The following is a 26,711-nucleotide window of genomic DNA, read 5'->3' as shown; positions in this document are numbered from 1 at the left end:
AATGGCTGTTTCTAGTGTAAAAACATTAAAGCATTTAAACCTGGACTGGTTTAATTGATGAGTTAGACCATGAATAGTAGTTGCCAGTGTGGTGCAAAGGAGCTAGTGTTAAGAGGTAGAAGGTCTGGGAAGGGATAGTAGCAGTTGTATATTGACAGAAGATGAGCTAGGCTACCTCATCCATCTTTGCCAAATTAATTATTTGCTTTAATATTTATAAAAGTGAATAGGAAACAGATGGTAGGAATGGAGATGCCTGTCAGGTTTTTCATAATGGAGAAAGGAGAAGGATTGAGAGGAAATCAGAATCCCACCAGAAGAGGGGAACAGGAAATTAAAATGTCAGACAACTGACAAAACTGCTAGACCACACACAAATATAAAGAGGTTTCTCATAGGATCTCAAGAGCATTTTAAATTTAAGTCTTCTCTCTTTTGCCACCCAGAAATCAGAATAAAGATTTAAAAAAAAAAAAAAAAAAAAGAAAAGGTCAAAACACGCACCCTCAATGTTGTCCTTTAGAACATGGTATTTTGAAAAATTCTTCAGGAACACGTCTGTGCAGTTTAGAAAGGTGCTACTACTACATCTAGTGAGAAGACTCAGAGCAGAGGAGATGGTGAGTCTCTGGTTCGTGGTTTGAGTTTGGCGGTATATTCATCCTTGTTCAGGATGAACAAGCATCAGAATTCAGTCTGCGTTCTGCAAAGTCCCATGCTGTGGTAGGAAAAGGTTTTGCAGACTAGAATTGACAGATCTGTATTATGTTTGCAGCCATTCTGAGCGCCAGTTGCTTGTGGTCTGCTGTTACATTTGACTGTGCACAAGCTAATTTCACCTTAGGCACAGGAAGTGAGAATAGGGGGCAAAGGAGTACTGCTGGGCAGGGATAACTTCAGAGGAAATGCTACACCTAGGACATCAGATGGTAGGAGCAGGAGAATAAGGGAGTAAAAAGATAGGGAGCTTTCATGATGAACAGATTTGGTGGAAGTGTGCCAGGTACGTTAGCTGACGGGCAGCGATCCCAAATCTGCGTGGGAGCTTGAGAGTCCCCCTTTAGCATGCAGCAACACATTCTCCATGCGTGCCAGTAGGAGACAGCCTAAAAAGCTTAGCTGCTTTCTGTGGAAATCTTTTTTTGCTGCACCGTTATCTGAACTGAATGGAGGATTGGAAGGAGGTTGCGAGTCCAGACAGGGCTACGAGTTTCTTGCCCTCTCAGTATTGCTTCTGGTTTTAAGCATCCTTGGGAGCACAGGGAGGTATGTGCTTTGCCCAACACCCTTCCCAGCTGGGGAGGGTTTGCTGCCACTCTAGTCTTCTCTGCTCTTTAGTTGCCCATTGCTCATGTCTCTTCATATTCAGCAATCATCACGGAATAAGGGCTGTCTGCTGACCTTTCCTTCAACAGTAAATGCTGAGCCAAGTGGGCTGTTCTGCTGAGATATGGATGTTTTTCTTTCATTCTGTCTGTCTTGTGGTAGGGTTTTGTATGTCTCCCTTTGACTTTGGCCAAGTGCCTCGCAAGCTATGGACTCTGAACGTCTGCCTTATTTGGAGAAAAAACCAGCTGGTTTTTTCAGCTGGTTTGACCTCCCAGTAAGTTTTCTGCTCTCCTTTGACCATTTCTGCCTTGCCAGTCTTCCCATTGGGCTTTCTTCTCTCTTCCATATGTTCACTGATTCCTCTTCCTTCCTCAATAAAAAGAAGAGAAAATTTTAGTATCTGCTGTTAATTGTGCCTGAGTATTTCTGCTGGTGTTTGATGTTTATCCCAGGAAAAAGACATTTGTAGGTTCACATTCACACCAGGTCAGCAGATGCTGCTGCTGAGGATTGTATTGAAACTTGTAAAATAGCTTACTTTAATCAGGAGCAGGCACAGGTCTGCCTCATAAATCTGTTGCCCACTGTGTTTTTGCCTAGACTGGCAAATTCAGGCCTTCTCAAGTAGGCTCTATAGACACTCTCTGAACGATAATTTATTGCAACTCCTTGTTCCAACAGTTGTCTTTTCAGCTTGGTATTGGCGAATATAACTACAATGTTGAAGGCAAAAGCCGGTCCCTCTGTTGGGCCACTGAGATCAAGTTTAAGCCTTCTGGATCAAATGCAGACCACAGTCCACCAGAAAAATGGCTTTGTCTGCAATCAGCTCTTCCTCCATTTAACAACTGGCAAACCACAACAACAAAGTGAGGAGCAAAACTTGGCATGGTGGAGTCCTTGGCCAATGGCAATAAGATGCTTGCCAAAAAGATGGATTTTGGGATTTCCTCTGTATTGGCTTTTAAAAGGAGAAGTGTTGGAAGGAGAGGAGAAATAAAAATTTAAGTAAGTGGTGCAGCAGTTCAGGGGCAAGCAGAGTGTCAGATGGATCCATCCTTTGTTTGTCTGAATGTCCAAAATGGAGGCCTTCCATAAAATCTTGGTTTTGCATGGCATTCATTGTAATCAGATAGTGTAGGAACAACAAATACATTTGATTTTGGCTCAATTCTAGGAGAAGTTGGCACTTTTCCCTTTTGCTTTTTTCCCTTCTTCCAAACACTGAGAGCTTTAGCAGGTGCCTCCCTATCAGAGAGACACCTTGGGAAGCTGGTGTTTCCAAAAGATCGAATGTGGGTTTATCTGAAGTTATTCATTTACTAACCATGTGAAGAAATGAGGAACTATCAGATGTGGGATGTAACTAGCATCTTTGTGTCAGCATCTTTGCTGACAATGAAATCAAGCTCACCACTGAAGTAGGGAATGACGAGTGTCTTGTGCAATTTTCATCTGTCTTTCACCTGAACTTACTTCCATTTAAGATAGATCTAAATTCATCCCAGGGGCTACTCCAAAGATGAATTGTATCTGGTCCAATGAATTTGTGACTTAAAGGCTGAAAAGAAGACATATGTGTTACCAAAATATTGCCTGCGATTAACTAGAGAGGAAAAAAGGTCCAATCCCTTATCCTAGAACATTCATCTTTTTTTTTTTTTTCCCCTCACTATTTATTTTTTCAAGGATCTGACAGAAGTTGGTTTGTCCTCAGTAATGGCCTGCCTGGAAGAAATCATGAAGATATTTACTTCCTTTTCTCTCCACTTAACTGAAAAATGAAATGAGAAATACCCTCCTGTATGTGCTGTCCTGCCATTCTTCCTGCCTGTCCTGCCACTGCCGCACTTCCACAGGGCTGCTGTAAATCACAGAGAGTTGTCACTGTGATGGATAGGAGTGACTTGGGTACTGTTCAGTCCTGCAGAGGAAATGCACTCATAGACAGGGAAGGAGAAGGATCAACTTCAGCACAATATACAAGCAACTGATGTCTTTTTCAGAGGTAGGCTTATCCGTTCTTGTATAATGTGCCTTTCATAACGCTTCCTTCACCTGCAGGGCTTGCAGACCTCTGGTGTGCTGCCTCCCTTTGCATTGGTCCCCACCTTACCACACAGCCGCTGCTGTCTGTGTGGTCTTTGAAATTCACACGGCTTGGTGGCAACCAGTAGGGAGGGAAAATAACGTGTTTTATTTATTTAGAGTCAAGCGCAGTTTAAACTCCATTCTAAATAAATAAAAACTCTTAGCCAGATTTATATAAATAAAAAAGCAGATTTTCCCCTCTCATTTGGCTGCTGTGGAACAGCATCAGTTTCAAGACCACACAAGGAGCTGCGTCGACAGCTCTGAAATGTGCAGTAGAGGCAAAGGTAGGAAGACCTTGATAACTTGCTTTGGGCTGCTAATGCCTTGAGGTTCCCTGTCTGCATTAAGGAGTAGTCCTTGTACTGTGGTGGGTTAAAATATTAGAAGAAAGCTGGGAGCGTCTTATGTCTTTGACAGAGGAATATTTCTATAAAAGACTATTTTCTCTTCTGATTGTTCATCCACTCTGTACCAAGACATCTGAGTGAGTAGGATAGGATCAGCTGGCATAGCTGAGTGCTATTATTTTAGTCTTTTAGCATAACCTACAGCCAATCGAGCACCCATAAAAAGCAGGGATTTGAGGAAGAAATGTTTTATTCTTTGGAGGCGGATCACATTTGGCCCCTGGGGACTAAGTCTGCATTATGCAACGGTTCCCAGTTCCATCAAATGGTGCTCCCACATGGGTGCTGACAGCGCCGTGTCTCCGGTTACAGCCATCACTTAGGGGAACTCCAAGCGTGGTTTCATTTTCTTGGGAATGAAATGTATTAGTTATGTCTGCACAAGGTCTCAGATCTCTCTTCACTTTCAGACCTGCCAAGATCTCAGAAAGGGTGACAAACAGCTGCTACGCACAGCACCTGGGTTTTGTTACTTCAGCTGAGAGATTACAACAGGCCCTAAAACAGCGATTGTCTGTAAGTGGGATCTCCTGGTGGCAGCGTTTGCCCTGCTGCTTGCAGCCAAGGATGGGCTGGAAGACATGGGTCTGCTGGTTGCAAGACTAGACTGAGAAAAGGGCCCAATTAATGATTGTTATTTTGTGACTGGTCAGAGGCAGCTACAATTATGATTAAAATTAAAAAAAAAAAAATCAAAGAAACGCTCTTGCAAAGTGAAGCCTTGCTAGCAGCTCATTAGCTCTTTCATAGTCTGAACCTCCCTGGGCTGGAGGACAAAATGACCAACAGATGTTAGTCACGTTGAGGAAAAATGTCAAAGAATAATTTTTTAAACATGTCCTTTTATAGCTTACTTTACCCACTTTATATATTAATTTAAAGTTATGTATGGTTATATATCCCACAATACTTCTGGGCTGTCTTGATCTGTTAGTAAAACACCAATTCACTTTTCTCTTCCCACTTAATGATGCAGCTGGGGTCACAGCTTGTCAGAGGCAATGGTGTCAGAATGGCACAGACTCCCCAGCTTTTTCACAAAACCCTTGTCCTTAAGGTACTTAGTACATCTCAAGGCTGGATTGCTGTATGGTCCAATTTACAGAAAAGTGCTATTTTTCTTTGCACAAGTCATCATCCATATCATCCTACTCCTACTTCTGCAGCACGAATCTGCAGGTAGTTACTTTGGTTGCCAAAAACTTCAATGTGGAAAATGGTCTCTGCACCCACCCATACAGCCCAGAGAGATGAAGAGTTTCCTTCCTTGTTCCATGTGGTGGAGGGTCACTGAGTCTTTTTTTGGTAAGAGTGCTTAACTTTCTAGAAAATGAAATTTCATTTTGAAAATGCAGTTGATGCATGAACATAATATGGTATTGGCTCACACTTTCTTTAGGAATTTCAAGGCCCCCAAAACTGTTGGGTTATGGAATAAGTTTTTGTGTTTAAAAAAAGAAGTTTTTTTATGCTTTCTTCTATGAAAATATAGTATCAGTGGCAATAGACTCTATGTGCAATAAACAGCTTCACGTGGTTATTAAACACCCCAGCCTTGCCTTATAATTTAACCAGCCATAAAAGTCATTTATTGCATTACATGCTAAATTGCCATGAAGGACATCACTTACTGCAGCATTCCAAATAACTGCACCAAAGAGACTATTCATTTTCACAACAGAGAACTAAAATGATTTACCCGATTTTAGCTCACAATAGTAATGTGAGATGTTTAAGCCCTTGAAGATAATTTAATGTGTGAGCTTTAGTTCTTTTCTAGAAATGATAGCCGAGCTATTAGCACTGAATCAGAAAGCAGATGGTTCTGCACCTCTTGTGTTGCTGACTATGAAATATCATATTCTCTGGCAGGAATGAACTCCTGGAGAAACTGCAAGTTTACAGAAAACAGCCACAAAATTTTGAATACTAACAAATCTAGGCCTTGGGATTCTGAGTGATGTGGATTTACTACTCCATTTTAATTATTTTACTAGAATTCAGTATAAATGTTAGATCTGAAACATCACAAATGTTCCAAGTAATACAAAATAAAAGGCTATGGGAGTTTATGTTTAAGGTGAATAAACAGAATAATCTGTGTAACTGTAGTCAGGACAATCTGACACTACTTCTGAACAAAAATCATTAAAATCTTCTTAGGACATACAATTAGCTAAAGGTTATAAAGTAATTGTTGCCAATGAATATAGCTTTGTTTAAAACTGATCTTGCCAAGTAACTAGATTAAATTTTACATTTTGTTGACAAAATTAAATGTTCTGACAAACTGCTCACAGATTATGGTAAGGCAATTAGTAGGAGATATTAACACTCTGTGTTGCAAAGATTAAAAACAATTTGTAAAAGCAATGTAAGGGTCGAAAGTTTTTTTTTTTTGTTTTTGTTTTTTTTTTTTCTTTTTCTTTTTCTTTTTCTTTCTCTTTCTCTTTCTCTTTTTTTTTTTTTTTTCTCAGTAAGGCAACCATGCTAATTGTTAGCCCAGTACAATTCAGTTAACCCTTTTTCTCCAATTATTTGTAAATAAATATAGTCATAAATACAGTCATAGATATAGATGTGAGGAAAGCAGGTTAAAATGCCTGTTAGGAAAGGAGATTATAAAATGAAATATGTAAAAACAGTTTTGGGGATGCTTTGAGGTCTATCGATACTCTATAATCTGATGCTTAGGAGCTAAATAGAGCAAGGAAACTAATGGGAGAATTTCAAGGCTACAAGTTTATTTATATGGGTAAAAGACTTTTGGCAGGCTTTTTTATATAGCCAAAAAGCCAAACAAGATCTAGTGAGTAGAAGGTGAAGCTGACCACATTCAACTTAGAAACGTACCACAAAGCTTTGTTGCTGCTGCTGCTGTTCTAAGAGTGAAGTTAGAGGTAAAGCTGTGACAGTTGCTTCATTACTTTCTATCTCTGAAGCAAGACCAGAAGTTAATAGATTTGCTGTAGTCTATCAAAATACCTGATACACAATACTTGATTGAAAGGCATTTTATGAAAAGCTCAGAATCACTTCCCACATTATCCAGAGAAGAAGATTGAAGCACAATTTGCTTTCTCACCAAAATTTTCACAGCAATAGTAAACCTGGGTCTAAAACCCCAAACGTCTGGAGTCTCAGTCCCATGCTCTCTTCCACTACTCTGTACTGCCTTTCTCAACTTTAATATTCCAAATAGATAATTAGGGTTTGTAATAGTAGCTATCAGCTTAATTTTTTATTGTTGGGCCTGTGTTATGGAGGAGGTCAGATTAGTGGGAATAGTAGATTTTTCATGAATGAGAATATGATACGAATATGTTTTCTTTTAAGAAAAATGTAATGTTTAATAGCTGCAAAACATTTCTGTAAGTGGCATTGGGCACAGGGAAGGATTTTGATTGCTTGTGTTTCCTGATAAAAAGTACTTTTCTTCTATTTCATCTTATTTATCTTCTACTTACAGGCCTAAAATGGATTTGGTAATTGATAGTTTATAGATCTTAAGACTGAATTACACAATGTATAACCTACATCTAAAACACATAATGTATGCCAGAATTTCTGGTGTTATAATTTTCTCTATAAAATATTTGTGTAAACAAGTATGTAAATATATATATGTTTTTGTGTGGATGTTTGGGAGGCTTGCGGTAACAAATTCTTCTCCAGTACAATAGTGTCTGGATAAAACTTTTAACCACTTAAAAGAGAAAATGATTCTGTTATGTAGCTGCTGTAACTCATTGTGCTTTAGTTTATACAATACTTTTATGCTTAAGTTCAGATGTATCTGTCATGACTGCTATGGGGTACACAACTGTATCTCCAGACTAGCTTCACTGATCTCACTAGTGTAAGTGACAGTAGAACTTGTCCCTCTAAAATTTGTCAGTCCTAAAATGATTTTTAAAGGTATTTATATATCTGCTCCTCCTCTGCACTGCTTGTAACCTGAGACCATCCATGCGAATAAGAATGTAGACTTGTCTTTTCTAAATTGAAGACGTTCTGCTCATACCACTGGAGAAACAAACTGAAAAATAAGGCAACCAGATGTTTAAAAATGTTGAAAGTACCCCCCCCCTCCTTTTTTTTTTGGAAAGGTAGCTACGTTAAGTAAACATTAAAATGCTATTTTTTCTATATAACTATTCATTTTTAATGGCACCCCAAGAGTTCATCCAAGGGTCTCCAGGTCACTTGGGAGAAAGTACAGTATATTTTGGCTCCACAACCTTTGACTTGCTACAAAGAGCTAATTCTTCCAATTAATGAAATAAATGCTGCTGATGTAGATAGATTGACAAATAATTTTAAAGGCTAATTTATTCAAGCAGATGGCAAGTCAGATATGGCTAGAATATTTTAAGAGGCCTTCACTGACAGGAAAAGAAATCCTTGGAAGAACAAGATACTAGGGACTATTCGCGTGTAGGCATTTGTTCCTTTGGGCATCTTTTGCCTACAGTGGCACTGCGATGAAGTCAAGAAGCATGAAGATATTTCTTTTTCCTGTAAGGCTTTCAGTAGGGTTTTCTGCTTAGGGAAAAGGTAACCTGTTCTGACAAAATATCAGTGACGGACATCTACACCAGATAGCTGCAGGTCTGTGAGTCCTTGCTAGGCATACTGCAGGGCATTATGTTTTCCTTTCAAGAATAGATTCCTCTCTTTGGGACAGCATCCTGAAATACCTGCATTTTAACTCAGTTTGGAACAGTTTGAGAGCATTTGTACTGCAGTTCTGATAATCTAGGAGTTCTAATTATTCATGGAGCAGCCCCATGGATTAATGCATGTATGTGCGTTAGTAATGGTGAAGGTGTGTTACCACATACCCAAAACTCTCTCTGGGGTATAGTGATGTCTGGCTGCAATTTCTGAGCTTTAAAACTTTTGCTAACTAATGTGATAGCCTCTGTGTTTCCAGGCAGGAAATAACACTCACTGTCAGCTGTTCTGTACATGGTGATCAAAGGTGTGTTCCCGCCTTGATACCTGAAGATATGAAAGGGGTTGCCCTGAAAAGCTTCTCATCTCTCAAGGAACACATCTACCTCTAGTTATGGCTTCAGAAATATAAAATATGAGTTCAAAATGCAGAAATTCCTTTTGCCTTCTTTGGAAGCAAGACTTGTGGCTCTCAGCTGGTGCCCATCAGTGTAATGTCAGAGGGTTGTAAGGTGATATAGGATGTTGCACACTGCAGGATAATCTGGATATACCAGAACTGCCTTTAAATGCACCTCCTAATGTACCGCATTCAGCCCTCCTAGTACTCAGTTAGGTCTTCGGCAGAACATGAGGATATATTAGCATATGCAGGGCTTCACACTTCTGTAGCTAAACTGCTTTTGTTCCCCATGGGTTAGCTTGTTTGGAGACTGGTCAGCTGCCTATATGCTATGTTGTGCTACGTGCAAAAGACAAATGTCACAACTTGGCAGAAAGCAGCCATCCCGGTAGTGGAGTTAGTATCTATGGTCTCTTGGTCTAGCTCAGTGAGAATAATAACTTCAAGACGTGGAATTAAATTGTTTTGCTACTGTACGAGCTTTTAAGTTAATTAGCTGTGTGAATGGGCATCTGTGCAGGACTAGCTAAACCTCCAAATCCTGGCTGAACATTACTCTATTGGGAAATAGCAGTCCGCAGTCCATGTAGATAGTTTTTTTTTTTCCTTCCCCCCCCCGCCCTCCCCTCTTTCTTCCTGTTTATGACTAGGGAGCCATTGGAGGCTGTTTTATTTTCAGTCACTTGGAGCTCAAATATGAGCCGTCAACCCGCAGAGCAGTGTAATATTACAGATAGTTGGATGTTGCTCACTGAGCCCCAAAGGCTAAATCACCTCTGGTTAAAATATCAGTTTTCATTGTTAGTGAAATTTGATTTTTCTAAGGAGAAATATCAGGAGTACATGGAAGAAACTGGCTTATCATTCATGTTCTGATAGTAGCCTAGACATAAAAACAGGCTGAATTTGCAGTACACGTGGATAATGTCTTATAATGTATTGTTTACAGAGCCCAGGAGAGAAATCTCAGCATCATGCCAATGCAAGAGTTTTGTTATCCCTTCTTTTGGGAAAAGGGTATGCAAAGAAAATCATTCATTTGTTGTTTTAAGAAGAATATATTTACCTTCCAAGAACTGCATATCACAGATTGGATTGATTACTACCATTAGCCTATCTGCTGCTGCAAAGTATTTGCTTTGTTTCTTAAAGAGAAAACAAAATATGGTGGTGCAGCTCAAACACGGGAGGTATGAAGAGTATGATTTTGCATAAAAAGACTGCTTTTTCTGGCTGAATCTGCAGACAGATTTAAGAAAGCAGCCAGTAAGGCAGTTTCAGCAGAGAAATTTGTGTGTGTGTAGTCTTTTTTTTGGTAGGCTGAATAAGACATAATCCATTTTCTCCAGCTGAGCTCTGTCTACAAATGATGCCAGAATTTCTGTGCCAACATCCCCTCCCCTCTCCTTCTCTCCCCCTTTCCCTTCCCTTCTCTTTCTCTTTTTCCCAAACACTTCCAAGAGCCAGGTGGATAGTTGTTGGTATGTGATGAAAGCTCTGACAGGAAAATTAAAAATTAACCTCATATGGGCTTCTTCCCACTCCTACTCTGCCTACAGAATGCCTGAAAGAGACCATAGCACAGTATGAGTATTGCTTCCCAACACACTTTGTACGTCAGTGACGTCTCCCAGTCCATTCAAGAAGCTCTTTGCAACCTCCAACAACTTCACTGTAAATAAAACTTCTCCCAGTGATGTTTTCTGGAAGATTCAGATTGATGAATTCCCTCAGTTCCTCTTAGCGTCAGAAGGAAGTAGGATTGTAAGGTGCTTTTCAGAAGCTATTTAAGGATAGCATCCTTAATTAATATCCAGTTAGATTCAACATATTATTTTCATGCATTTTGCCACACTGTTAAAGAAACTGGTGTATGCTTGATGTCACCCATCTTTTCAAGGGTACCCAACTTACATTGGTCCTGTCTAGCCTACATGCTAAAGAGGGAGAGTCAGTAAAATGTCAGCATTACAACATTGCTGTACTGGTGAATGGTCTTTAGTAAATGAGAGGCTTAGCATGATCTTACATTTCTTGATTCGTGTGATGTAGTGCAGGGTGAAGTTTAAAATGCCAGCTGTTTTTTTCCATCATTAACAAGGAAAGAAACCTCTGATGCTTGTGGTGAGAGAACATGGCTGAGAGTGGAGGGATGGCAGCTTATCAGCTTTGATCTGTTGTACTTGATTATGTATTTTTTTTGTTTGTTACAGGCTCCCAATTTTCCTTCTTTGCTCTAAAAGCTATATTGGATCACTTTTCTCCATATCGGTGAATCTGTTTATTGACATCCTGTTAGAGGCCTGTGCAAATAGTCTTCAAAAAGGAATAAATGAAAGACACTAGTGAAAAGCAAAGTTTGACCAGAGGGCAAAGATCTGTCAAAAACACTTTATCTTTCTTTGTTACTGAGACACGACCAGATGCTTGTTTATAACAAAATGCCTGAGTTGGGAATTTTGAAAGCCCATATGAGGAAAACTGTATCTAATTGCTTTTAGGAGTGCAGCCGTGTCTTAGCTGCAGCTTGGGTTGGTGTGTCCTAAAATCCTGTATTTGGATATTCTGGGAGTGGAGTAAAAGTGTATATGTTTTTGCTGAAGGAGATAGGGCTGTCAGTTCAGAAACACACTGAACATCTGCTCTGGCTGAGCTCTGTGGTTTAACTAGATTAAAGGTCCATATTAAAATGATCATCAGTCAATCACAGCACTTCCTCAATCTGAGAAGCATAACATCACGCTCAGTGTTGCAGTTTCCAGAGAAGCTGATGTGTTGTGGTAAGTTTAAAAAAAAACAAACAAAAATAAAAACCAGTGAAATACTTCACAATTGTGGTTTGTTTGGCATATACAGCATCACAGACTAATGTTTAACCTAAGTTCAAACAACTTTGAATTTGTTGCCCTAAATAACTTTAAATTTAGCTAATTATTTTAGGCACATCTTGGATATTAAGTCTACTTAGCAAAATTAAATATAATTCATGTTCTTCTAGCTTTGGGAGTGTTTCCAACCAATAAAGCTGTAGCACAGACCACAAATTTGTGTTGTTTCGGTGGCAGAGGGATCATTTTCCTTTTATTTCAACCCCTGGATAGCCATTTAAGACTACCAGACTACAGGTTTTATGAATTATAGGCATATGAATTGCCAGGAAAGCTCTGTTTTATTATTTTTAAAAAGCCACCATTACAAAAAGAACATCCAACCCTGCCAAACAAACCAAGATAACCCTCCTCTGTTGGCATTTGCCTGTGTGCTAGTTGTCATGTGTCTATAAATAAGCCTTTTCCATAGACAAGTTGATAGTAATTGAGTAGATGTATCTTACATGATGATTTGCAAGAACTCTTGCTGTAGAAAATAAAATACTGAGAGATAAATTCCTTGTTGCATTTATTAATAAATCTAATTATTTCATTTTTGATTTTCCTATAGGAAAACAATGAAGATATAGATGTTTGTTTTCTTCTGCACCATGCATGCAACAACGTAATTTGGGAAGTCTATTTGATTTAGATAATCCAGAAAATTTATGCAGCATTGTGGAAGCATGGTGTCAGTGAAAACAGCTCTATGAATCAATGTGCAGCAAGTTGATGCTCCCTTTCAGGAACACCCACTGCATGGTGAGGAAGCATCTGGTGCAACTTGGACTTTTTTTCTTTTTTTTTTTTTTTTTTCTTTTTTTTTGTTTGGTCACTGATTTTAATAGCTAAATGTGCAAAAGTGCTTACTACAAATATTTCAGGATTTTTGTTGATGGAAGTTACAGATATGAATTAAGAGACGGGAATCAAGGGACAGATTATGTCTGTTTGGAGTCTGAAGCACATTCTAGCATGTAGATCCTGTGTGCTCCTCCTGCCCCTCCCCCCTCCCCCCCCTTATTCCTTCTCTCACACACTCTTGTAAATGCAGTGGGAGGAAGGCTTTCCTCTTAGGAAGCATTAGTGATCTCTTTTTCTTTGCACGCAGGGAATTTATTGGAAGGCATACAGCTATTCTCCCCCATGTTTTGAAGGCTTGACTTGACCTGGTCTGCTGCACTTTTTCCTGCCCTTTACTGGGGTAATGCTGGATGAGACCTTGCAGCAGTAGATCTCATTGAGATGAATGTGTTCATATTACTGACCTTCAAAAGACCAGAACACATCAGATAAATGCCATGCTGTCAACCTATTTTTGAAAAAAAATGTGGTCTTGGATAATTTGGAAAATAAAAAAAGAATCTGGGAATACAATATTGTCAGATAGTCTCATGATCTGGGATGGTACAGAACAACATTAAGGTGTATGCACATTAGCTTCTCCTTCCTCTCAAGAAGAGATTGGACTGTGCACTTAGTCACATGGTCTGAACTTTTGGGTAGACCTGTGCGGTGTCAAGAGTTGGACTTGATGATCCTCAAGGGTCCCTTCCAACTCAGGATATTCTATGATTCTATGATTCTATGATTCCTGAGACTGCTACAAAAAGTCACATTCACAGGCAACACATAAAGTTCTGAAAAAGAAGTTCTACTATGTAAGGGAAGAAGATGGTGGCAGAACAAAAAAATGAAAAAACACAATGATATAACTGTTAATTTTCTAAACTTAGTTGCTTTGTTTCTACTGATTATTGACCATGTCAGATTATTGATGCCATTTCCACATACTCCAGCTCTAATTCTCATTGCAGCTTTTGCTCTCTTCCAAAGGAAGAAACACTGTAAGGGCAATGAGTGACTTTTTGACCAATGTAAGGTTCTCATTAGAAAGGGAAGCATTCTCTATCATTTAGAATGAAATTTTAGTCTAGCAAATGTCTTAAAAGTCATCATGGTGACTACTGTATTGTAAAGTATGGCATTTGACCCACCAAGGGCTGTTTCTTGGTCATGTGGCTAGGTTTACAGTATGGATGTTCACGTTACTGATAATGTCCTTCAGATGCATTAGAGATTTGGTATAGCTGGTCTAGACTTGCAGTAAGTGATAGGTGCCATAAAGTGGCTTCATTGTGGGAGAAATGCAGTGGCCAAACTGCTGAAATGAAGCGGCAATGAAAATGTGGGAAAAAATGAAATGTAGAAAGGTGCTTTTGCTAGTGTTTCTATTGAGAGGGTGGACATCAGATAAAAATGATATGCTATATGTACAGTGCTAGAAAAAATCAACAGCACTGGCTGTGGAAAAAAACGTGTTATCATCAAAACAGAAATTTATCAAGTCAGTGATATCAACATCATTACTTCATAGACTTGAAACTACAGCTTTAAATGAAATAGATACACAGTAAATTTATGAGTTCTTCAAGAAGTGTCCAATGTAAAGAAAAAAACTTCTTAAGAAAAAAATGTCAGAGGGAGAAAAAAGTATGAAATCAGAATATGTAACAACTACAGTGGTGGAAACTCAAGAGATGATAAATTGTGAAAAGACAGGTAGAAGCCTATTAAAGCAAGCGGTTGAGTGTGGTCTGACTTGACGATGGCCATTGTCTACAGGGATACAGTCAGACTGAGCAAAATGAAAGAACAATACCAGGATCTGAAAGAAAAATGACTCTGAACTGTTCCTGGCACCTGCAAATCTGCTTCAGATCAAAAGAAAAACAGACCTGCTGGCACCCAGACTAACAGGAAAGTATTTTATACATTTATTTTCTAGTTAGAGCTCATCCGTAATTACATTTCTCATTTCTGTGGTATTTTCAGCTAGCAAAGCAGCCATTTGTCTGTTGTGACTATGACCCAGACACTGTATCAGTCTCCAGCACTGGACTCCTCCATCACCAGAGCCTGGATGCAGAAACCTCTGAAAAATGCAGCCACACAGCAACACAACAGGAACAAGATAACATGAAATGCGCTGGGTTGCAGATGTTGTGGGTTAGTTTCCCAGATTACTACCACGTGTGGTGGCTAGAGGTAACACAAGCAAATGCCTCTCACGGGCATCTGCCCTATTGCTCAGGCTGGTGGCTCCAGACCGATGGCAGAAGGTAGCTATGACCACCATGAAGCAGAGGGTAAGTGTGTCTGGCCAAGGGTGACAGTACACAGCCTGTCAAGTCTTCTCCTGTAACTGCTCCATCACATGTTTCCACTCCACATTTCTGCTCAAGGAAAAATCTGACATAGCAATGGGCAGTGTTAAGTGTTATTAGAGCAGTTAATGCATTGAAAAACTACTCTTGAGGTTCCCTTCTGATATCTTCCCTGTGTTGTAGCATCTTGTTCAGTGCTTACTGACACTTGCAGATTTTAGAAAATTATGCAGTAATTACAGTGTATTATCATTATCTTTAATTCTGATATGTGGCTTATCGTAAAACTCCTCTTAAACAATTTCTTGTTTTTCCTGAAGTGTGGCTGCAAATGACATCATTTGTGTGTGAACTTCAGCTGGATATGGTAACACCTTGTAAAATACTTTAACAAGACAGAAATGCTTAAATAAAGTTTGGGTTTGGTTTCAAAGATCTTCTCTTTAGGAGCCTGCAGTAAATTCAACCCCCAGGTTGACACCCAGTTCTCTATATAAATTTAGTTTTCCAGTGTTAACGTTTCTTCATGGTGCAATTTAATTGCTTTACAAGGAAAGACTACAATAGTGCTATATCTATGGTGGCTTTCCCTAGCTTTTGGAAAATATATGGTTTTACAATTAGGCAACAGGGATGCTCTAGTGTGTCACATATTTGGGTTTGTTAAATACATTAGCAAGCAATAAAATCTCTGCTATTCAATCTTTCTCATATTATTTTGATCCCACCTTTTCACCTTAGGCTTTGATTTTCTTTCAGTTTTGCCAGTATATTTGCAGCCACTAAATAGGAACGATGCCACTCCTGCTTCACAGCTCAGCAGCCAGGTGATGGAGAATCACCACAGTGGGCCATGTCTCTTCAGCGTCTACTGCCTGGGCCTTTTTTTTATAACTGAGTCTGGATTTCTCCATCACACCTCTTAAGCCTCTCTGAATGAATTCCACCTAGTAAGGCCAGGCTCTTAAAATGGATGTAAGTATTACAGGTTTCCCGTAGGTCTCTGTTTTAGGCAATTTAAGCATAACTGTCTTTCATAATATCTTTTTTTAACCCTTTATATTTCTACATTCTCCAGACTGATGTAATTCTTCAAGTGCTTTGCAGAGTTGGGAGTTCCCAAGTGATTTACTGAAATCTCAGTGTATTTTCAAGTCCAAACCTGAGGTTTTGTTAAAAGAAAGAGAGAGGGAGAGAGAGAGGGAGAGAAATAATAAAAGAGTCTGTCAGAAATGACCGGATTCTATGCACACAGTTCAAAAGTATGTGAATGGAAAGCAGCATTCCTAAACTGAAAGTCTTCATAATTCTCTCTCTGGGCTCTGACTAATCCTGAGCAGTATTGCACAACGTTGGGATAATCTCACATGTAGGGTTTAATCTTATGAGGTCAGGGTATGTTTATGCTCTGTCAAAAGGCAAGAAAGGGAAAGGACCTCAGACTCTTAGTCACTGTGGTGGTTAGGACATCACTAGCTGGGGCTGAGAAGCACTGATGCATGAAGCCTGTGAACGTGCTAGCCACTGGGCTGGTTATGGGGAATAGTGTCCTTTGGCACAGCCTATTGTGTTATGGGTAAACTTGTTTTGCAATCAGGTAGAAAGTCCTGTCTGACATGAAACAGACCTCTAACAATATCTCTTTTGTCCTGAGCAATTGCAGATGACGTCCATGTTGATACTGAGGAGAAAAAACTCATAGAGAAACAGGAGTCTTGAAAGCAGTCCTAGGGAAGCATTCAGAATTTGCTGGGCAGAACAACATTTATGGAGCAAAAAAAAAGATGCCTATGCTGATATGTTGTTAAATCTAAAACCTTACAATGAAAAGGCAGATGATCAAAAGACAGGTAAAACCTGAAGCTTGAATACACAAAAACCTGTTATTTGTTTGGCTGCAATCTTGAGTCATGACAATGCCCAGCATTTGGAAGGAGATGTAGGAACTGGAGGAGCTACCACCACCTAGAGAGGGTTTGGAAGTGTTCATGAGGAGTGCACAGTGTGGAGAAGGAGGGTTATAAAAGTGCCACTAAACAAGAGGAATTCCTCAGGGGAGCACTGAACACCAGCACAGCAGGTAAATTAATCTGGAAACAATTTAACTAGCTGTTTAGCTAGCTGTTGGCTGACTCAGACAAGGGGGGGGGATGAGGGAGATGCGACACAGTATAACTCCCGCAAGTCCTGAATACAGGGGCAAGAGCTTCGATTCAGCCAGGCTATGTAGCTGCATAAAACATGACACAGGAGTCCCTAAGCCAGAAGTAGATGCAAAACTTCTACACAAAGCAGAATACAGATGTAGAAATAGCGCTCTGTGTTTAACTCAGTTACGCTTATCAGTGCACAGTAGTTTAGATGTAGTCACTATGGTAATGTTGTCAACACAGTGGTGCTTCAGAAAAGGCTGTACGCAACATGTGAAATGGAAGTTTTACAGCTAAGGGTTTCTCAGCATACATGTATATGGGTACAAAAGTGTTGAGTATAAAATTTGTAATTGTACTTGGGGAAAAAGCATCTTTTACTAGGCCAAAACTATGTGCCCCATGTCAAGAGAATGAACTTAATGGAAAAGCAGGCAGCTCAAGCTACTCAAGTGTTTGAACACCTCTTTTGGGTAAGAGGAAAGCTCCCAGCAGGGTATGAAGTGATCCAGGGAATGGGTTTGTCTCTAGGATGACTTCCTTTGCTGTGGAGGTAGGGTTCATGAAAGGCCTGGTAGGTGCACGTCTCAGAGCTTGTAGACCAAGCAGCTGGACTGTATTGTTTGGAGAAGAACTTGGGCTGCACTGGCTATGGAAATGGAGTATAGTCTGGGCATAGCATGGGGTGAAGGGTTTCTGAGATTCAGCCTTGCTTAGGACTGCTCCTGAGAGCTGAGCTGGGTCTCTTAGGCCTCCCTGTGAGCCACCTGGCTGGGTCCTTGGGATGAAGGAGGAGGTTTTGGGAGCCAGTAGGTGGATGCATTGTATTTGCACTGGTAGTATCTTGCCTGTGTGTATAGGCCTGCAGGAGCAGCCACTCCAGAGGCCAGTTGGACCAAACTTACAGGACATCGGATAAAGCTCAGGAGAGCTGCTGGAGCAGGGGCTGAGGCAGAAGCCCTGCTGAGTTCAGCTGCAGAGAAGAGCTTGGTTTTACTCCTGAACTTCTGCTGGCCTTGCAGAAATGTCCCCCCACATCGCCTCCCTGCCATGCTTGATGGGAGTCGGCCCAGTGTGTGAAGGAACTGAAATCCTCCTTGGAGTTACCTCAGGCTTTGGGACTGTTGCTTTTCAGGTTACAGTGAGTTCAACTAGAGTTAAGGTGACAGTTGTGCTCCAAGCTGCTGACAAATTGGCAGCCATCATCTTGATGATCTGTTTGTGAGTAACCTACTGAGAGTTTAATTATTATTATTTTTTTTTTATATTTTACCCATTGATATTTTCTGTCCCAGGGGCAGGGCACCATATTGCACATGATGTATACAAAGTTAAGACAACTTATTTCTCTCAAATCTCTAGCTATTAGGACTAATTTTTAATGCTGCACATATTAGCTATATATCCCTTGGTGTTTGAAGCCCCTTTTTCTGTTCTCAAATCTCACCCTTCATTTAAAAGTAATACTAGAGTTGATTAACTGTAAAAGAACTGTTTTTGCTGACTAGAACACCGTCCCTAAACACAGTAGATAGATTATTTCCAATGACTGATTTGAGCAACTCCAAGGACTTCCTGGTCTTTCTACCTACTATTATCAATGCTGTAATTTTGTTATCAAGTCTGGCAGTTTCTTCTCACAGAAAAACTTTATTACTAGGCTGACCCACCTAACACCTCCCTGTTAGTAACAGAAACAAATAAGAGTTGATTGTTCAGCTGCTGTCATTTAAAAAGACTAAATCAACCTGCCACAAAAGAATAATTCCCTCTGGTAACTTTATCCATTTGCCCTTGGTGGTGACACTGTGGATACCACCCTGGTTGAACTATATATTAGTTCCTAGAGAAGCACTTTGAAATATATAGCTCTGCACAATGTTGTAATTGAAAAAAATTGAATAGCCATACACGGTTCAGTAATCTGAAAAGAATGCAAAGGTTCAGTTCTAATTGCTTTACACAATTTAATACCGTTTTGCTGTATTTTCCAAATGGGTGTATTCTTCTGTTCTGCATTTATCTATTATACAGTTTGGCAGCACTGGTTGTATATAGGCAGTACTGTTTTTTTAAAAGGATGCATCAGAAGTTTTATTTTATGTTCTGGCCACATTTTTAAAAGACTTAGCCAACTGTCCCAGTTCAGGTGCTTGCTCTTCCAGTGAGAAGGGTCCTCAGAGGGGGGTCAGTAGCCTCTGTGATGAGTTAAGGGCCTGGTTTTAAGTTTGTGCTTTAAATTGGTCTTTCTTCTACTGTGTCTTGGAGGGAATCAAGTCTCTAAATTCTCTTTAAATTGAGGGAACTTTAAAAGCTGCTGTAAAATATGTGTCTTTTAAAATGTACATTACACTATCCACTCACGTTGACTTTTATGTATTTTAAATGCAGTTCTTCTAGGTGTTTCTAGCTATTTAACACTATACATTTACTACCTGTGATCAGGAGCTATTCTGAAATCTATGGAAGAGTGCCTCTGACCAGACAATAACTAAAATGGAACCTCAGCTTTAACTTAATATTGTGGGCTTTTCTGAAGCAGTTGACATTATTTTGATGTCGCATTTCTCTCTTAGAACATTCCTCATGTAAATCCTATGTATATGGATGTGCTTGAGACTACTTTGTTAAAAACAAAACAAAACAACAAATAGCTGTTTATATAAAAGAGCTGATAATAGTATTAATAACTATAAATACCACAGAGACTAAATCACCAGCCTGCTTTCCAAAGCAAATGATACCACTGCTGATAGGGGGCATGATAATAAAATTCAGTTGAAACATATTTCAAAATATATGTATTTCAAGCCATCTATTTAATCTAAATAGAGGATTCTTTTGGTTGGTGGTGTTTTGCATCTGTTTGTTTTTACGTTTCTGAGTTGTTTTTATAATGATATGGATGAAAAAAAGAGCCATGTAGGGATTGAAAGCAGGTAACACCAATAAGGTCAAATTGTTAAAAAGCTTAGGAAAAACACTTGTAACATTTTCAAGGTCTGTAGATGTATATATGCAAAAGGCATGAATATAAATACAATCATACATTTCATATATGCCAAAATGTATGCTAGTAAATATTACAGTGCTTTTGGGAGGCTTACTGGAAACAAACCCAGATGAGGGAAGTATATGGGAATAAGTATATTGTCAGACCATCAGGATGTGAGTGGCATAATGGAAAAAAATAAAAAAACAGAGAGAAGCAGCTTTCTGATTTAAAGTAAAATGCATCTTCCCCATTTCTGGTGGGAAAAGACAAATGGGGAACAAGGAGAAGAGAAATTATTAGGTGGACAAACAGTGAAGGAAAAACAGCTGATAGATGAGAGGAAGCTGAGACTGAAGCTGTTTGGATGTTACTTAGTGGTACTGCACAATGATCTTCGTTCTAAAACAAGAGCAGGCTTTAGAAAGCCTGTAGGAGATATGGCATTCATTAAGGAATTTCTAAACATTGGAGCGTATTTTGTACATATGCCAACTACAGGTAGTTCTAAATATAAATTCTTGAAGCATCCTTACTTTCTGCATATGTATATACCAATGACATTGCATTTATTATTTGAGAATAAAAGGGTAAATAGTCTTTATTTACAAACGAATTTCTGATTACCTATTAGTACCTTGAACATAGGACATAATACTGTCTACAAGAGAGGCATTTTTCTTTTTAATGAAAGTAGCCCACTTCAATTTTGTCTCTATTTTAATTACTCCTTCAAACAGTTTGGAACTCAGATCTTGGCTGAGAGTTGTCAGGCAGAAGTGTAATGTCCACTGGAGGTTATTTTACTATAGCTGAAAAAAAACCATTGAATTGGGAATTGATAATACAATTTACAATGAAAGAGTTAACTCCTACAACTTCAGTGCCACTGTTCTGTTGCAGGGAAGTTACTAACAAAGGCTTAGTTGTTGTTTTAGCTACAAAAGAACTTAATGAAGGTCCCAGACACAGACTGGCATTTACACTGACTGTCCTTTTCCAAAGCAGCTTTTGTATTAAATGAGTTCATTATTAAAACATGGTAGCTTTAATTAAATCTCTGTAATCTCCAATCAGGAAAATGGCATTAGCCTGCCAGCCAGGAAAATATGGTAATTCCAAACAGTGTCCCCATTATTAGTGCTGGATTGTCTGTTGGAGTATTTGATCAAAGGCGTGGAGAGTTTGATGCTGTTCTACAGTAGGGCTAGCCCAAGGTACTCAGCCCTATGTCCATGCAGGAGTTTATAACAAATTACACTCTTTCTAAATACTGGACCTAAAATCCTAAAGGATGCACTAAAGTAGTGCTCTTGTACTTGTCTAGCTCTTCCTCATGTGGTGTGACTAGCATAATTTACTGGCACGTGGGAAAACAGATAGGTGTGTAAGATGCATTTACCTAACCTCTTCTGCCAAGGGTTGTAATTTTGGGAACTGTAGGTATACACAGAAATAAAAATTGTTTATTTTTCCTTTGTTTTGTTTAGATTATGCTTAAATTAACTTAATTTAACATCACACCTATAAGTACTGGTTCAGGTGTGAGATCAGAAGCATCGCTAAAGCATTTCACCCATCTCACTGGATTAAAGCACCGTAGATACAGAACTGGCAAATAACTATCATTGGTGCATTTGTTTAATGAATGATTTTGTTTCCATGTTTCTGTCCAAATTGGCTTTAAGATGTATATATACCTAATTCTTGTCTCCTCACCACTTTTGAGTAAATGACATAGTTGTACCAGATTGAGAAGGAGAGTGGTGCACAAGATACCTATTTGCATGGTGTCCAAGTACACATTACCATGAAGAAATACTCAGGTTGTGTATGTCACCAGGTGGGGTAATTCTTTCTTCTAGGGAAAGGCAACAAAATAAAAGGTGATGGAGCTGCTTGTGATGGAAATCCACTTGTCACTTACTCATCCATCATCACTGTCCTTCCTGATTCTACTGAAATCACTGATGGCTGCTGCTGACTTCAGGAGAATGAGGATGAAGTCCCATGTGACAAATATGAAAATGATGGTAGCCCTAGATGTCTGAGCTTTGTAGGAATGCAATTACCTTAAGTGGGGGGGAGGGAAATGCAATTATCCAGAAAGCATGTGGCATGCTTTTCATTGATTAGACTGTCTGGTTTGATTAAATTCCTCAATATTTATATAGTTCTATATAATAGCTCTATTTAATACAGCTCTAATTGCTGCCTTACATATTTCCTGGGTCCTTTTGTTCTAACTCATCTGCTTTCAGGTCCAGGTTTATTTTTTCAATGCATTCAGATTCTCCACAAACATAACCTGTCGTTATGTGTTTTATCTGTCTCTGCAGATGCTTATTTGACAGAAAGTTTCCATCAGCTCCAGAGAATGGGTCCCGTAAATAGCCTTTGTGGTTCTCAGATGGAGTACTTGCAAAATGGAATTGATTAAAAGGTCAAAAAACATTACGTTTTCAATGTCTGAACTGCTCCATCAAAGTGGTAGCGTGATAAGTGTGTGCAAATCTTTTCAAGGGACCAGTCTGCATTCAAAAAATTTGTTATATCTTTCAGATCAGATTTCTGATGTTTCCCAAGAAGTTATATATATATATATATATATATATATATATATTTAAGTTATAGACAAAAACAAGTCTCTCCACTTACACTACTGTCAGACAGTAGTAACTATGAAAGTAATGAGGCTCTTCTAGTATGAGTTACAGTGAGACTGAGATTGAAACCAATGCCTTCATCAGTGTAACCAGCTAAGGTGAGAATGATTACAGAAATGGTAGTAACCAGAAGATACCTAGGTCTTACGCCAGAATGAGTTATCAGGAACCACTGAGTATAATTCTGGACAAGTTTTACACATAATAGACAACACAGGAGAAGTGATTAGCCACATATCCTCTCCTGCTCAGAAAGTCATAGAAGGGCAATGAAGTCTCAAAATTGATGATGCTACTATATAAGGATATCACAGCCAGGGCTTGGCAGAAGGCACATTTATTCTCAGGTTACTTTCACAGCAGCTTTTGCTATCTTGTTATCCAGCCAGCCTATATCAGGAGGTAAATCTGCTCTTCACCATTTAAAATACATATCCCACAAATAATTACTACCCACTGCATGTCATTGTTCACGTTGAATCCCAGTGGAGACAACATAATGCTAACTTTTATTCCCAGATAGGTAAGGGCTGTATGGTGCCTCCTTCTTGTGATTTTCTTTCTAGCAGCAATACCTCACTGAGCTGATGAGTACACCCCATAGTAAAATACAAACCTTTGCTCTGTGACGAAGGCAAAGCCTCAGTGTGAATAACCTCTGTGTCTCTCCATTCACTCAAGAGTAAAGAGAGATAATTTATGTCTGTCTGCAACATCATTAGTGAATTGGGCACTTGAATTAAGCATTAGGGACCTGAATAGGGAATTGTTTCTACCTTTCCTCATGTGTGCTCTTAGAAACAGAACTTCTTTTGGAATGTAGTAAGTTGGTTTGTCTTACTTTTGATTTAGTTAGGCAACCACTGGGCAAACTGGCATCAAACTGAGACCTGTCTAGTTGATAGACTCTGTACATTCTTACGCAAAGTCTCTGTGTGGTTTGGGTGGCTTTAGGAATGGGCTTTACACACAGTTTTGAGGAGTGTTTCTATCAAATTTTGTTCATAGAACCACAGAGCAGTTGAGGCAGACAGGGGCCTCTGAAGGCTGATGCAGGGACACCCAAAGCAGGCTGCCCAGGGCCGTGTCCAGCTGGATGTCAAACATCTCCAAGAAGGAGGCTCCACAGCCTCTGGGCAGCCTGTGCCAGTGCTCCCATCACCGCACAGCACAGAAGGGCTGCCTGGTGCTGAGGGCACCTCCTGTGGTGCTCCGCTTTGTGCCCATGGCCTCTGGTTCTGGTGCTGGGTACCACTGAGAAGAGCCTGGCTCTGTCCTCTTTGCACTTGCCCTTCAGGTATTTATAGGCATCGTTAAGATCTTCCCTGAGCCTCCTTTTCTCCAGGCTAACTGTTCCAGCACCAAATTCTGTTACCACTGGAGAGGGAGACATTTAGACGTTTCATTTTCTTTTACTTTTTTACTGGCAGCTTGAGGAGCTGTACACATAAGCTGTGCTGAGTCCCTTTGGTCTGCTCTTACACTGCTGTACAGCATACAGCAGTACTGGGTCTGATCTTAGCTGGTGGCCTGGGCACGATGAGCTTCCAGCCTTTTGCCTGTCTATTCCTGCAAAAGACTCAGGGTCTGCCCAAGAGATGGGCAGTGTACTTATATGTATCTTAAGGTGCAGGTCCTTACCTTCTTGTAACTCTGTTTAGTGTTCCTGCCAGAAGTTTATATGTTTCCTTGTTTTTACAGTGGGAGAAGCTGAGGATGGGAAAGAAAAATATAAGCAAGTAAATAGGCATTGTAATCTATGTGCTGAAGCATGGCTGTCATCCCTCCAATTCACCTGCTAAAACAGCTCTGGGGGTTCTCAGCTATCACATGTGACTGTTGCTGCTTTGCCAGCAGCGTTGGTCTCTGCTCATAATGTTCCTGTTCTGTTGTTGTTTTGGCAGGCTACTAACATTTTCCCGAGGAAGGAACACATACAAGGGAGAAGGAACAATGAACTTGAGAGCATCAAGCTACTTAAAAATAAGGTTCACTGCCACCTCCCCCACCATACTTTACTGTGAGTAAAGCTTCAGCACTAATGTTGTGTACAGCGGTTGTAGTGCAGGACTGTCAGTCCTAATTATTGAGAAACTGAGCAAATGGATTGCATTACTTCTTCAAACAATCTTCCAAAATTGGACTGTCGAGCAGAACAAGGCACTCGTGCAGCTATTGGCTTTCACATGGTTTGAATTGAAGTAGTTGTCTTCCCTCTGCTCTCCCTGCAGCATCAAGCAATGCCAGTGTTAGTGCACTACCACCAAGGAAGCTCTGAGCTAAAATGCAGCGTAATCGTACTGTATCATTTGTTATGAAAAATTAGAAATGTTCAGTTGATACAGAGCTGAAGTGAAATATTCAGTTAGGAATAGGAATAAGCTGCACAAATGCAAAAATATAAAAGAGATTATAGTGTGCACTGGAAATCATAGCCTTTGGCTGGGATTCTGTGCACAAAGTTCTATGCTATTCTGTGCTATTTTAGGCTATTCACATGACCCATTTTTTTAAAAAAATGTGTGCTAAACTGGAATCACAATTCCTGAAATATAGTATGTATGACCCAAAGATGAAACTGTTTATCACTAGTTTTTCAGATCTGTGGAAAGTTTGCTTCTGTGGGACTGCTGTGGTCAGTGGCACTTATCTCTCTATTTATTTTATGTTATGTTATTTTATGTTATGTTATTTTATGTTATTGCTTAGGGGTTGTAAAGAGCCTCAAATATATTAAAAGGAAGTTTAACAGAAAGAATCTATTTGGTAATAGCCACAGTCTCTTGCAGCCATAACTTGTGATTAAAAAATGTGAGAAAAACTGCTTTGCGTATAAAACCCTTGATATCACATTAGTGTTAATGCTAGCTTCATGTTACCATTACCAGCTTTTTGCCAGCTTGCAAATTGGCAGTGTGAGCTTGTCCTAAGCATTGTCTTTTCCAGTGGCAGTGGCAAGAGGTGGTAGGTATGGAGCATGACAATGCATGCATTTATAAAAACTCAGATATTTTTGTGTACAAATTGTTCATGTTTTAAGTGAAAATTAGAAGAAAACAGAGATCAGAATAATAGAAATCATTCTGCAGTTCTAAAAGTACAAGGACCTCTTTATTAAACCTGGGTAAAAAACCAAACCAAACCAAACCAAACCAAACCAAACAAACAAAAAAAACCTTTCATTTTAGAGGAAAAAGTGAGCACACCTTCTATCTGCTCTGATAATATATGATGCTGCACTCTCTTTCTCTGATGATTTACTTTTCTACCTATTTACTCATGTGTCTGGCATGTTATGATGTAGAATACAGTTCTGTACTTATGACTAAACCCCAATTCTTCACATACTGCCTTCTCTGAGGCGTCATATTCCATCAAGAATGCTGTGAGCAAATTGTTGCAAGCACATATTCCTCCTCCTGAAATATTTGCTTTTATTTTAATAAACAAACTAGAAACAGAGTAGCCTATAATTTGAGCATGTATTCATTTTCAGCAGTTCAGATTGTAATACATTGTTTGTTTGTTTGTTTTGAATTGTGAGGGAGACACATCAATGAAAGTAAAGGGGATTCAGAAGGCTGGGAAATTAATTTTATAAATTCATTATGGCATGTAAGCCCTCTTGCACATTAATTTTACTTTGTTTAGTTTCTAAGCCCACAAAATACTAATGAGAGGAATAGGAGTGCCTTCTGGATCTACTCCTTTTGTTTCTCTTCTAATTTACTGCTATGCAATTTACAGCAGATATGCAATGCCATTGTAAGCACTAGAGACAACAACTTGAAACGCATAATAAAAAATCTCTGTTTATTAGATTTGTCCTTCTGTTATTAAAAACACATCTTAACAGCAGACATCTGTTGGACAACTTATGTGGTTCCTTATTGTCTTGGTATGTGAGAAAATACTGCAAGCTGTATTGCCTAGCCTTGTTGGACACTGGTACTTTG

General features: G+C 39.4%; 1 protein-coding gene across 1 annotated transcript in view; it reads left to right on the top strand.

The window, feature by feature from the left end:
* BICRAL (BICRA like chromatin remodeling complex associated protein) overlaps window positions 1–26,711 on the top strand; it is a 245,051-nt gene that overhangs the window by 113,121 nt on the left and 105,219 nt on the right. The window contains exons 18-22 of the mRNA XM_084514469.1: window positions 12,352–12,542; window positions 14,406–15,922; window positions 16,611–17,027; window positions 22,429–22,532; window positions 24,660–24,775. The gene's annotated coding sequence lies outside the window, so the exon portion shown is untranslated. The remainder of the gene's footprint in view (window positions 1–12,351; window positions 12,543–14,405; window positions 15,923–16,610; window positions 17,028–22,428; window positions 22,533–24,659; window positions 24,776–26,711) is intronic.

The sequence above is a fragment of the Aythya ferina genome, assembly GCF_964211825.1.
Source record: "Aythya ferina genome assembly, chromosome: 3".
NCBI lineage: Eukaryota > Metazoa > Chordata > Aves > Anseriformes > Anatidae > Aythya > Aythya ferina.
Note: the sequence above shows the minus strand (reverse complement) of the source record. Positions and strands in the feature narration are given on the sequence as shown.